Here is a 10,719-nt window from a genome sequence, read left to right as displayed (position 1 = left end):
AGGCACCCGCTTTTAATTAAGAAGATGATGATTCAATATTCGTCACTGCCATAGAACATGCATTAAAAAGAAAATAGCGATTTAGTTTCAGTGATTATATGATAGGTCATTGGTCCTACACACACCGAAAAAATACAGATAAATGGTCTTCTTTAGCTTTGCATTCAAATATGTGTTTCCTTAACAAAAGGTCTTTGCGTTGCTTCAACTGTTGCCGACTTAATTTTTAGGTGTTGCTGGCAACAGAAAATTTCAATTATAGATGGGACACGTATTAAAAGTCACATTTAACGATGTGATTCGGGTTCACTTCAAGTCAATAGCAAACTTTTATATTTCAAATTTTGGACCACCGACACTTAGTCTTTCTTTTGACGAAAAATATTGAGTCATATAATACATCGGGAAATTCCTGAAATATTACTAGAAAGGCTAACTATCAGCTACACCGCGTGTCAGACCATTCTTTTACGTTCATTAACTGGCACTCGCGCTCAGTATCTTCGAAAATGCAAGCCAGGACCATAAGCCATACATATACAGTGGAGAGATTAACGGTGTAGAGAATTTCACATTACGATGAAGAAAGATTTCGGGATAAAATATAGTCGGTCATTCAGGGTTTGATTTTAACTTACTATGACTCGAAACAATCTCAGAAATCGATATGCGCTTGTATTGCTCGTCGAGCGAAACTTATGGATTGCGTAACTCCACTATAGACTCCAGTCGAACCTCTCTCGGAACATGACGTCGACGACAGCACGCACTATTCTACGCTACGGCATGAGCGTTAGTTTAATCGAAGGGGACTGTGGTTTGATAAAATTGGTACTGACTCAATATATTTAAGACAAGAACACAAAAGCGAAGTTTGACACTTGAAATAACAATCTCTGTCGTAACGCAAGGGGGCATGCCTACAGCGGAGTGCAAAAATGCATTTGAACGACTGAAGTTTTCATGGTGTCAAGAGTTATTGATCTCATCTTTAGGTAGAAAAAACTTGCAACTGACGTCCTGTTGGTGCAGGCACTTTTAAAGCGGTCCTTACTATGATAAGATATATTGTGCATGACAAGTAATGTGAACTGACTAACTTTAAGTCATGAGGGTAGCTGTTCATGATAATTTGCCCTGCCACTGAACATTTTTCGACTTACCGTACCGCACTCAAACTTCATTTTTTACCAATCCCCTAATATATTTTGGCCTGTTTCCCCTCCCCACTGTGAATGTTTGAAGCTCCACTTATGCCCTGTGGCGAAAAAAACTTGCCGATTTCCCCTGCCCTGGAAAAAAATTCCCCTCAAAATTTTGTCATTCCATTTTCCCCTGCAGACATGAAGCTACCCTACCCTGTGATGAAAAAGAAACTGTCGATTTTTCCCTGCCCTGAGGAAAAAATTCCCCTTAAAATTAACATTCCCATGCAGACACATACTGCAGTGCCCTTCTATTTGGTTTCAATCTTGCAGTACATAGAGTGAGATGCTGGGTCAATCGATAGGCTAAGCAGTCTGGGTAACCTTTAAAAGGTATACGTACTTGCCCTGTGTCCCATCCCCAGAAACACCATGGCTGAATTCCCGCTATCCCCGTTTTACAAGTAGCTTTCCCTCTCCTCGTATTTCGCCAAGTCCTGTCCCCAGGACAATCAACCAATATCTGCCCTGCCCGACAAAAAAACTAAAATTTGCTCCCCTGACACCTAAAATATGTCCCCTGCCCTAGCAAAATTAATATTTCCCCTGCCCTCAAAAATTGCTTCTGGAATAGCTTTTTCGATGAATAGCTCCGTTGGCCTGGTCCTGTTTGTATATAGAAATCGGCGCTAGTATAAACTTGACAATCACTTCTAACAAAGAACATGTATAAATCGCCGATCGCGAAACAGGAAGTTGACCACTCTAGTCACGGTTCAGAACAAGTGAATGCCTAGCCCTGCGTACGATGCTGTGTGTTCCGCTACAGCTAATAGCCCCGTGAGCGGGGCTATTAGCTGTAGCGGAACACACAGCATCGTACGCAGGGCTAGTGAATGCCCGACGCGACGACAGCACACAGGTCTCGATCGGGTAGTTAGACTGTTTTACACAAGTTTCGACATTTTCGTCTTGACAGTGAACGGTGCGGTGGTAACCAGATTGTTACCGTTGAGACAACAGTATACAGTTAATGTGCCAGTTTTGCGTTCGACAAATGCTGCTGTGTTTGTTGTGTAAATACTACCCACTGCTGGCACCAAGCAATAGCAGTTTCTCTGTGCGATTTCTTTCAATTTTCACGCGATCTGAGATTCTAAACATGTTCAAAATTCAAAAACTGATGCTAAATATTTCAACTTTCAAAGTACTGGTGCTATAAAATTCTGAGAAAACAGTGTGTGAGTTGGACTTCTTCGCTACGATGTGTGACGAATGGGTCGTTTACACAAATCGTCGATTTTCTCAGTTCTGTTTTTGGCAAAGTGTACTTTATTCAAATAAAGTTGCCTGATTTTTCACCTATGGACAGTGAATGAATATATCTGAAAGCGAATTTCAAAACTCCAAGACAAGACTTTTTTGCCCAGTATACCCAGCTCTCGATTGCCGTAAACAGATCACTAAGGTTGATTGTACTTGCAATTTTTCAAGTAAGGAAATTGAAAACCACGGGTTTCGAGTAAAACTACACCGTATGTGCACTGTTTTTGAAAAACTAACAAATTTTTGAACTCTTTTGTGACCGAGCTGATAAAAAAAATTACCACGTCGGGTGTGTTACCTCTTCTTCTATGTGAAAATGCCGATCGATACGTGCACTGCCTATTAACCTGAGTCGCATCCTTAGGCAATGCAAGGTGACATGAGCAGGCACCCGCTTTAATAAAGACGATGGTGGTTAAATATTTGCATAGAACATGCACTAAAAAGAAAATAGTTTGATCCATTAGGTATTGATATATTGTTTAAGCAAACTATGGCCTGAGCAATGGTAATACAAGAAATTAAAGAAGAAATTACGAAAAAAAATATAATGTTAAAAATCAACATGAATGATGACTAAACGAACAAAGTCTACAATGATTATCCGGCAATACTGTTTAAACAGAACAGAAAATTTCAACAAGCGCCTGTCCAAGTTCATATCAGTTACAGATGTTTGCTCAGTAGACACTATCCAGAATTTATATTCGGAGTTCAGAGTCCACGTCGATCTCGCTGCTGTGTTTACAAATTCCTTGAGTAACTGATTCCTGTTGGCCGGGAATCTGATACAAACAACGTCCTCCAGAGAGTTTTCGGGGATTACTCAATAGCAGTCCTAAAATTTCGTCAATGGGTTGGTATGTCGGGTAACTAATAGTTCATAAGCAATGCAAAGCGACCAACCGCGTCGTCTTGCAGTATTGGTTACCGGCAAGAAAATTTCCTTAGACCGACTATTGAGTAGTAGGTTTTGACGGAAACAGAAGGCGTTCATGGCGTGTGAACAGAACAATTGCTTGCAAAATGGATAAGAAATTCTATCTGTTACCTTTTCTTTACATTATTTCCTAAATTTAAGCATTTTGTCATCCCGTATGCGTACAGAAAGATGTGATGACGAACATGATTTTCCCAGATGGCAGACCACGAATGGCAAATCAGCAAATATAATACAGGAATTTTCACTATTAAAGATTTAACTACAGATCCCTAGAAAACTAGAACGTATACTGTTTAAACGCAGTTTGAGAGAAATGGATACCTCACTGGTTACTGGTCACGGGATAGACAGTTTTGTCAAAAAATCACTCACAATGACACAAACATTGTAACACCTAGTTTAGTGCAGTAGAAAATTTCGTCACTTGTTCAAAAGATTTGGCCTATTGCTTGGTCTATGTTGAAACCTGGTTTGCTGTTTCTATTGCTTCTTCAAAATTCAGTCAAAATCTTGACGAGAATGTAGTACCGTTTGTGCTTTCCTGAGGTTTGGATTCCCGTTGTTAAACGAGTTGTTATGTAAAATGAAGCGCTCGCCTTACGAATACAAGCGCATAGTAGACGGATTGCCCTTGGTATAGGAGTAGTTCTCATCAAAGATGATAATACGGTAAGGAAACCTCATGGTATGTATTTTTAAAACGGTACAAAATCTTAAGTTTTAGTATCGGAGAAATAGTTTACTCAAACGATGAAGGGGGCAGTACACACATTTCGGTTAGGAAACCTTAATTTGAGTATCGATGATAAATTTAGGTCGAAAACTTGACGCTATCTCCTGAAATTTAAAAAGGAGTATTTTTAGAAAAAACTATTTATTTTGTATTATTATTTATCTTTATCCTAAAATGGATAGGTTGAAAGACTGAAATTCAAAAAAGAGATAAAATCATGATACGCAAAAATAAAATGCCTCTTATTCGAATTGTAATAACTTTATTGCCGAACAAAATTTCGCAAAATTTTACGCTGTCAGAGAGGAAATTGTTTTGAAATCCTGAATTTTTGAGACAATAGAATTCAGAAAATCGGCTGACTTACATAATTTTGCAAATATTTACACTTCTTTGTCATCCAAGTTACGACCACTTGAGAAGGTAAAAGGTAAACCCCGACCAATATTTAATCTTGGGTTCATAAATTACTTAACATTTAATAAATCTTCGCAAAATGATTTTGAGTGAAACACGCTCTGTTGGGTGCAGTCCTACCTTAGTTTATCTCCTGCACATTGGTATGTGTATGATGTACATATACTTACGATACTCCTGTTGGGAACAATCCTGATTTAAAAACAAAGTAGTTTGGAGAGCCGATATTTTCCACACATTTAAGGTCTGTTTATGAAACAATATTATAGTGGAACTACCTCTATTATATTTCAAGTTCAACTTGGTGAATGAGAATGTTTAGCCTGCATCATGCAACATCAAACTCACAAAATAACATCAGGCTGCAATTCCTCATTTTCAAATTACATGGCTGGACAGCCGGCCGCTGTAGTCATGTCGGCGTTTATAGATCAACCATCAATGAAGTCCTAGACCTTTCAAGCATTTTCGACAAAATATGTTGAAGTGTATTTTTTATTGTTAATAGGGCATCTAAGAAATAAGCCACCGCAAACTTGGAAGCGGAAGTAAAACTGCGTTGTTTGCAGCGGCCCTCTCATTGACGACGTTCAAAAACATCGCTCACAAAGCTCCTCAAATGAAATAATTTCTTCACCAAAGTCTCGATCCACCTCTGGTTCGGTTCCATAAAAATTCCCCGATGCTCTTTATTGTTACCATCACGCTAAATTCAAATACTAAAGAAAAAATTGTCCCGTTTCCTCAATAGATACAACGAAATAAATGCTGTCATATAGTTCAGACACACGTCCTTAACAGCTTCATGGCTGCCCCTCAGATTCACACCTCCGTATTGTATGGGCTAATACACACCTGCTGCTATGAGGGTTTCTGACTATCAACTGCAAGTATCTGTATGCTAGAAATTCAACACCATATTATGAAAGACAATTACTATGAATGCCTGCGGCCATCATTTAAAAGGGAGAGGTATTTGTTCAGATATGCAACACTTGAATATAGAGAGTCGGACTTCTGAGGCATAAATCTTAAGGGCTGGTGCAACTGGAACGAAGATCAACATGATGTAAGGCTAAAGAAGGCTGCCAAAATCAGTTTGTAGAAAGGCCTCATACTCTGTCAATCTTCTATTTAATTGCGTTAAAGACAGTTATAAGTGCGTCTAATAAGCGGACTTATTTTTATGGCGCACTATTCCCTCACTATTTAGTGGAGTCCTCAAAGGAAATGTTTAGCACTGGTTTTCAGAAGTTTCCAGAGATATAGACTGCATTTATGTCCGACCTTTCGAATCACTGTTTTTTCAATGGAAAGAATAGTGCCGTTGCCATGTCAGTGGAATTTTGCTTACCATCGCCATGCAGTGTAAATTAAAGTACAGGAGACAATATCGGTGAAGAAACATTGCCAACAATATTACCCATCGGGAAAGTATTGTGAAGTAATTAACACTATAGGAAACAATTGCGAGACTGGAGCAAGAAAGTGACGCTTTCTCGCAATTGGTGAGAATCTCTTGTTATTCTCACCGCTATCAGTGATAAATTTTTAATTCTCACCGGTGAGCTGTGAGAAATGCACTCCTTGGTGAGAATAAAGTAAGATAACAGATTCTCACCGGTGAGACTGGAAATTCTCACCAAGCACGGTAAGAATTGTAATTTTGAGAATATATCATACTCATCATTTAAAGGTAAGAATCACCGACTCGCTGTTCACTGATGAGAGAGAATCAACCAGATTCGCCGTTCATCGGTGAGAATCAACCAGACTCACCATTCACTGGTGAGAATTATCAAGAGACTCGCCATTCATAGATGAGAATCAACCAGACTCCACCATTCACTGGTGAGAATCAAGCAGACTCGCCGTTCATAGGTGAGAATGAACCATACTCGCTGTTCATCGTGAACAGTGAACAGCCAGTCTGGCTGATTCTCACCAGTGAACAGCACGTCTGCTTGATTCTCACCAGTGAATGGTGGAGTCTGGTTCATTCTCACTGATGGACGGCGAGTCTGGTTGATTCTTACTGGTGAATGATGAGTATGATACATTCTCACCGTGCTTGGTGAGAATTTCAAGTCTCGCCGGTGAGAATCTGTTATACTTTATTCTCACCAAGGAGTGCATTTCTCGCAGCTCACCGGTGAGAATTAAAATATTCTCACTGACAGCGGTGAGAATAATAATAGATTCTCACCAATTGCGGCAAAACGTCATTGTCTCACTCCAGTCTCGCAATTTTTTTCCTATAGTGTAAGTCACACTGTTCCATGACACGAGTAGCAAAGTCAAACAATTGTCAAACAAATTTAACATCAAGTAATTTCACCGTATATATTTGCAGGCAGAAAGTGAGAGAGTGCAACTGTAATACGACAATTTTGATAGTTTTTTTGCACATGTTTGCCATTGACGTCCACAGTTGTAGATCATGTGCGGTGTGTTTGACGAAAGACTTGAGTGCACTCGAGGTAAGAAAAAAGAGAAGATGTCCTCTTCTGAACAGATCGAAAAACTCACCACTGATTAAGACCCGTTGCATCGACAACATTTCAATAAATTGTGACGCCCCAAGTTGCAAACTAAGCAAGACAAATGCGTCAAATTATTCCTTATAATATTTTACAACAGCAGTAATAGAATTGGACTACGTGGGGAACATGTCTCTCTTTTTTGTCACTCTTTGAAAACATGTCAATCAGTCGTGATAATGTCAGATGATCTCACGACGACAAGTGCATGCTTGCGACACATATATTGTAAATTGAAAGGCAATAGAAATAAGAATATTCACAGTGAAGAAAGTTTGGAGGAAACAGTTTGTCGAACTGTTCAACGTTTTCCTTTTGGTATATTATTGCGAGCGCATTCTGTTTTCTAATACATACTTGGCGATCGGAAGAAGATCACAGTTCCGGTCATATACTGATGTCAAGCGACATGCTGCAAACTACAAAATAAGAAAAGAAACTGTTGCATTTTATAGATTTGTTAGATAGTTAGACAATTTATGCATGTAGCCAAACAATGTGTTTTGAACTCAAACACGACAGCACAGGCCATTCTGACAGCTACATGACATGACATTGTTAGTTATGACGTTAATGATGTGTAGGGGGTATCTACTAATGACAAACCGTTTCATGAAATGGATACAGGAATATGTCAAAGGCAATCAAACATAATTTAGTGAAGTTTTCAGACGTCTTCTTTCTGTAAAGTTCGAGCTTTACAAGTGCGATTGATTTGATATCTTTCTCAATATCATTTTGTCACAGCCATACCGCACACATGCTTGAGTACGCTGTAATGATGCCATCTTCGGGCTACATAGTTATGTATATTTCCTAAGAAATCAAAGAGAAAATGTTCAGAGGAAATTTGCATTTCTTAGAAAAACACATCGACCTTGCAATAACTTAACTACGTCTGTTTTGTTGTTTTTATTATAATATACTGAGTGATTGGCATGTAACCATATGATTATAGGTCGAAGCAAAAACAGTCGTAGGATTACTGGCGGTTATCGAACCTCATTTTTGACCATCCAATCCTCATCACATGTTAAAGCCATTAATGACATAAGGGTACAAAATATAAAATATTCATTTAAATCTGGCAAAATATACACCGCGCAACCTCGAGTAAGAGTTATTAAGTCATCAATTTTTGCATACTTCAAACAAGCAGCACTGTGGCAGGCGATGCCAATGCTATGTACTCGATTTCATTCAAGCAGTGGGGACATGGAGACATAATGTCTTTGTTGGCTGCTGTTTATCACAAAGGGACTTCCCAGTAAATATTAAAAAAAATTCTTCTTGGTTTTTCTGGTCGTACAACACAGTTAGTCTGTATTGACTATGCTGAGAGTGTTGCTTTGCCGTGACTTACGTGCAAGCGTCTCAGAGTAAGGGACTGCCTGAGATATACAGTGGTATTTGGGCTATGGAGAACCTCACCGTGCAACGCCAATGATATTCGTTTAAATCTAAGCAACAACAACTTAAGCTTGTATAAAAGTTGCAAAAACCGGAAGACATTGTAAAAAACCTTTTAAGACGACTATAAATGCATTTAAGTTAATGGAAACTGTACTTTGCCATTATGCGTTGTCAATCTGTGGCTTTCGAGACAAAACATTGGCCATTCACCAGACTACATTAGGATTTATACCGCCCTTTCATAAAATAAAAAAGCCAGACAGTACAAATTCTACTTTTATGCCCAATAAAATTACTATCTCATGATTATGTGCATACATTCTTATAACAAGAAAGAGCCCTGGTAAAAAGTTTGAAAAGAGAATAATCGTATTATTTTAACAACTGCCTAGTATCTTGATATTCCAAAATGTAATTTTACCATGTGATTATTCGAAACTTGAGGCTTTTCCTAGCTCTGTACGCTCTCACTAACACTGACTCTTTTTTGACTAACACTACTGTATAGTTTTGGCGAGAAATCACTGCGTTATTTTTTGGTGACATAGTTTGAAATACATCTCCAAAATCTAAAGTCGCCCAATCGGCAAACAAATCAAACTAATCAGTCATTCATTTTCGATTCCTTATTCGAGCAAAAACTAGGGTTGGAACTTGTACGCGGATGTACATTTTAAAAGCCTCAACACATAGGTGGCATATACACGGGCACGGGTTTATGTTCGGGAGAATACAGTATTGATTTGACCGTTTGTCTTTTATTATCTTTTGTATGAAGATGTAATCAATCATGTACAACATATATGCTGTCAACTTATTTCGTTGTAGTCGAGGGGCATTCCTCCTATGCATGGCCAATTAAAATTAGTGCGTAGCTATATTATTCTTGCAACATAGTAGTCATCCAAAATACTATTTGAAGTCAGTCATATTGTGATCATTCCTTGTTGAACGAATCAGACCATCTGCCTTGACGGTAAGTTTACATGTGCTTTCTTTACTATGCAGCTGAAGGTTTTCACTCAAATGGCCGAAATTCATGGTATAAAACTGTGCTTAGTTTTTTATTGGATGTGTAATCATGGCCCATGTTTTTGTTTGCTCTTAATATGCTGATAAGTTGGAAATCATCCAGTGTGAAGCTTGACAGGTATGACAGCTGACAATATGTTTATACAATTTTCTGTGACTATGGTTCCGAAAAGCATCATATTAACTTATCTGATATGAAACGAGTTTATAAGGTTTACCTTTTTAAAGTGCACATTACAATTTCATGTTGGACGGGAGAATGTGCACAACAGTTGCTGGGAAATTGTTGCCACAAAGAAAGTTTTGATTGTCCGGAATGTGTTATTTCTGTCTGTGTAAAAATCAAGACTAGAAGAAAATGAAAGAAAACGAAATCCTGACTAACGTACGCCTTTTTGGAAAGGCACGTGCCCGGAAACACACTTTTTGTTAAATTTCGCCTCAAAATCCATTCTGCGCAATAACTTTTCTTCAGAAACCCATCCAGAATTGTCACAGCCGCCGAACTCCGCTGGCTGTAGGCTTCTGATGATCATGACTTGAAATACTTTGCTCAGTCTGTTAAATGGAACTACACATTGTACTTTATTTCGACAGTTTGTGTAGTTATGGGTTTACAAATGTGTAGCAAACAGTAAGCCAATGCCATTTTACTTGAAGAGAAAAGCGCGATCTTGATATGTTTTGTTTACCATTTTCTTTTAAAAAGCAAGACAGTGATATTTTGTATTTGTCATTTTCTTCAATGTCAAATAAAGACTAGGGTAGGAGAACTCGTTTTGAAAAAAGTTAGCATGAAAATAGGAGTACCCCACATTCGCAGATTACACATACTTGTGTTATAAAACACTTTGCATCAGTTTTGTGCTGTTGAGCGGATTTGAATATTTATTGCTATACTATGCTACAAATGTGTCAGCCAAACCAAAAAGCTTCTTATACTTGCTCGAAAAGAGCCGAGTACAAAATGTAACAGCTGCAACGTCGTTCCTTTGTTGACATTTATGTTTGCAACACAGCTAATAAATGCCATCAGAATTTCATAATGACAAGTATACCTTGTAACAGGGAACAGAAGCGGCAACTGTTTATACTCTATTTCATATTGTTATTCAACATACCAACATAGTTATTATTTTGGGACTCTCAACAGCATTTTTAAACACATAT

At 38.3% G+C, this 10,719-nt stretch overlaps 2 protein-coding genes across 2 annotated transcripts in view; one reads left to right on the top strand and one right to left on the bottom strand.

The window, feature by feature from the left end:
* Positions 1-10,719, top strand: part of LOC139115422 (synaptotagmin-12-like) — a 402,617-nt gene that overhangs the window by 90,200 nt on the left and 301,698 nt on the right. The gene's annotated exons all lie outside the window — the stretch shown is intronic.
* LOC139115441 (metallophosphoesterase domain-containing protein 1-like) overlaps positions 1-10,719 on the bottom strand; it is a 178,849-nt gene that overhangs the window by 135,357 nt on the left and 32,773 nt on the right. The gene's annotated exons all lie outside the window — the stretch shown is intronic.

Source organism: Ptychodera flava, chromosome 2, assembly GCF_041260155.1.
Source record: "Ptychodera flava strain L36383 chromosome 2, AS_Pfla_20210202, whole genome shotgun sequence".
Taxonomy (NCBI): domain Eukaryota; kingdom Metazoa; phylum Hemichordata; class Enteropneusta; family Ptychoderidae; genus Ptychodera; species Ptychodera flava.
Note: the sequence above shows the minus strand (reverse complement) of the source record. Positions and strands in the feature narration are given on the sequence as shown.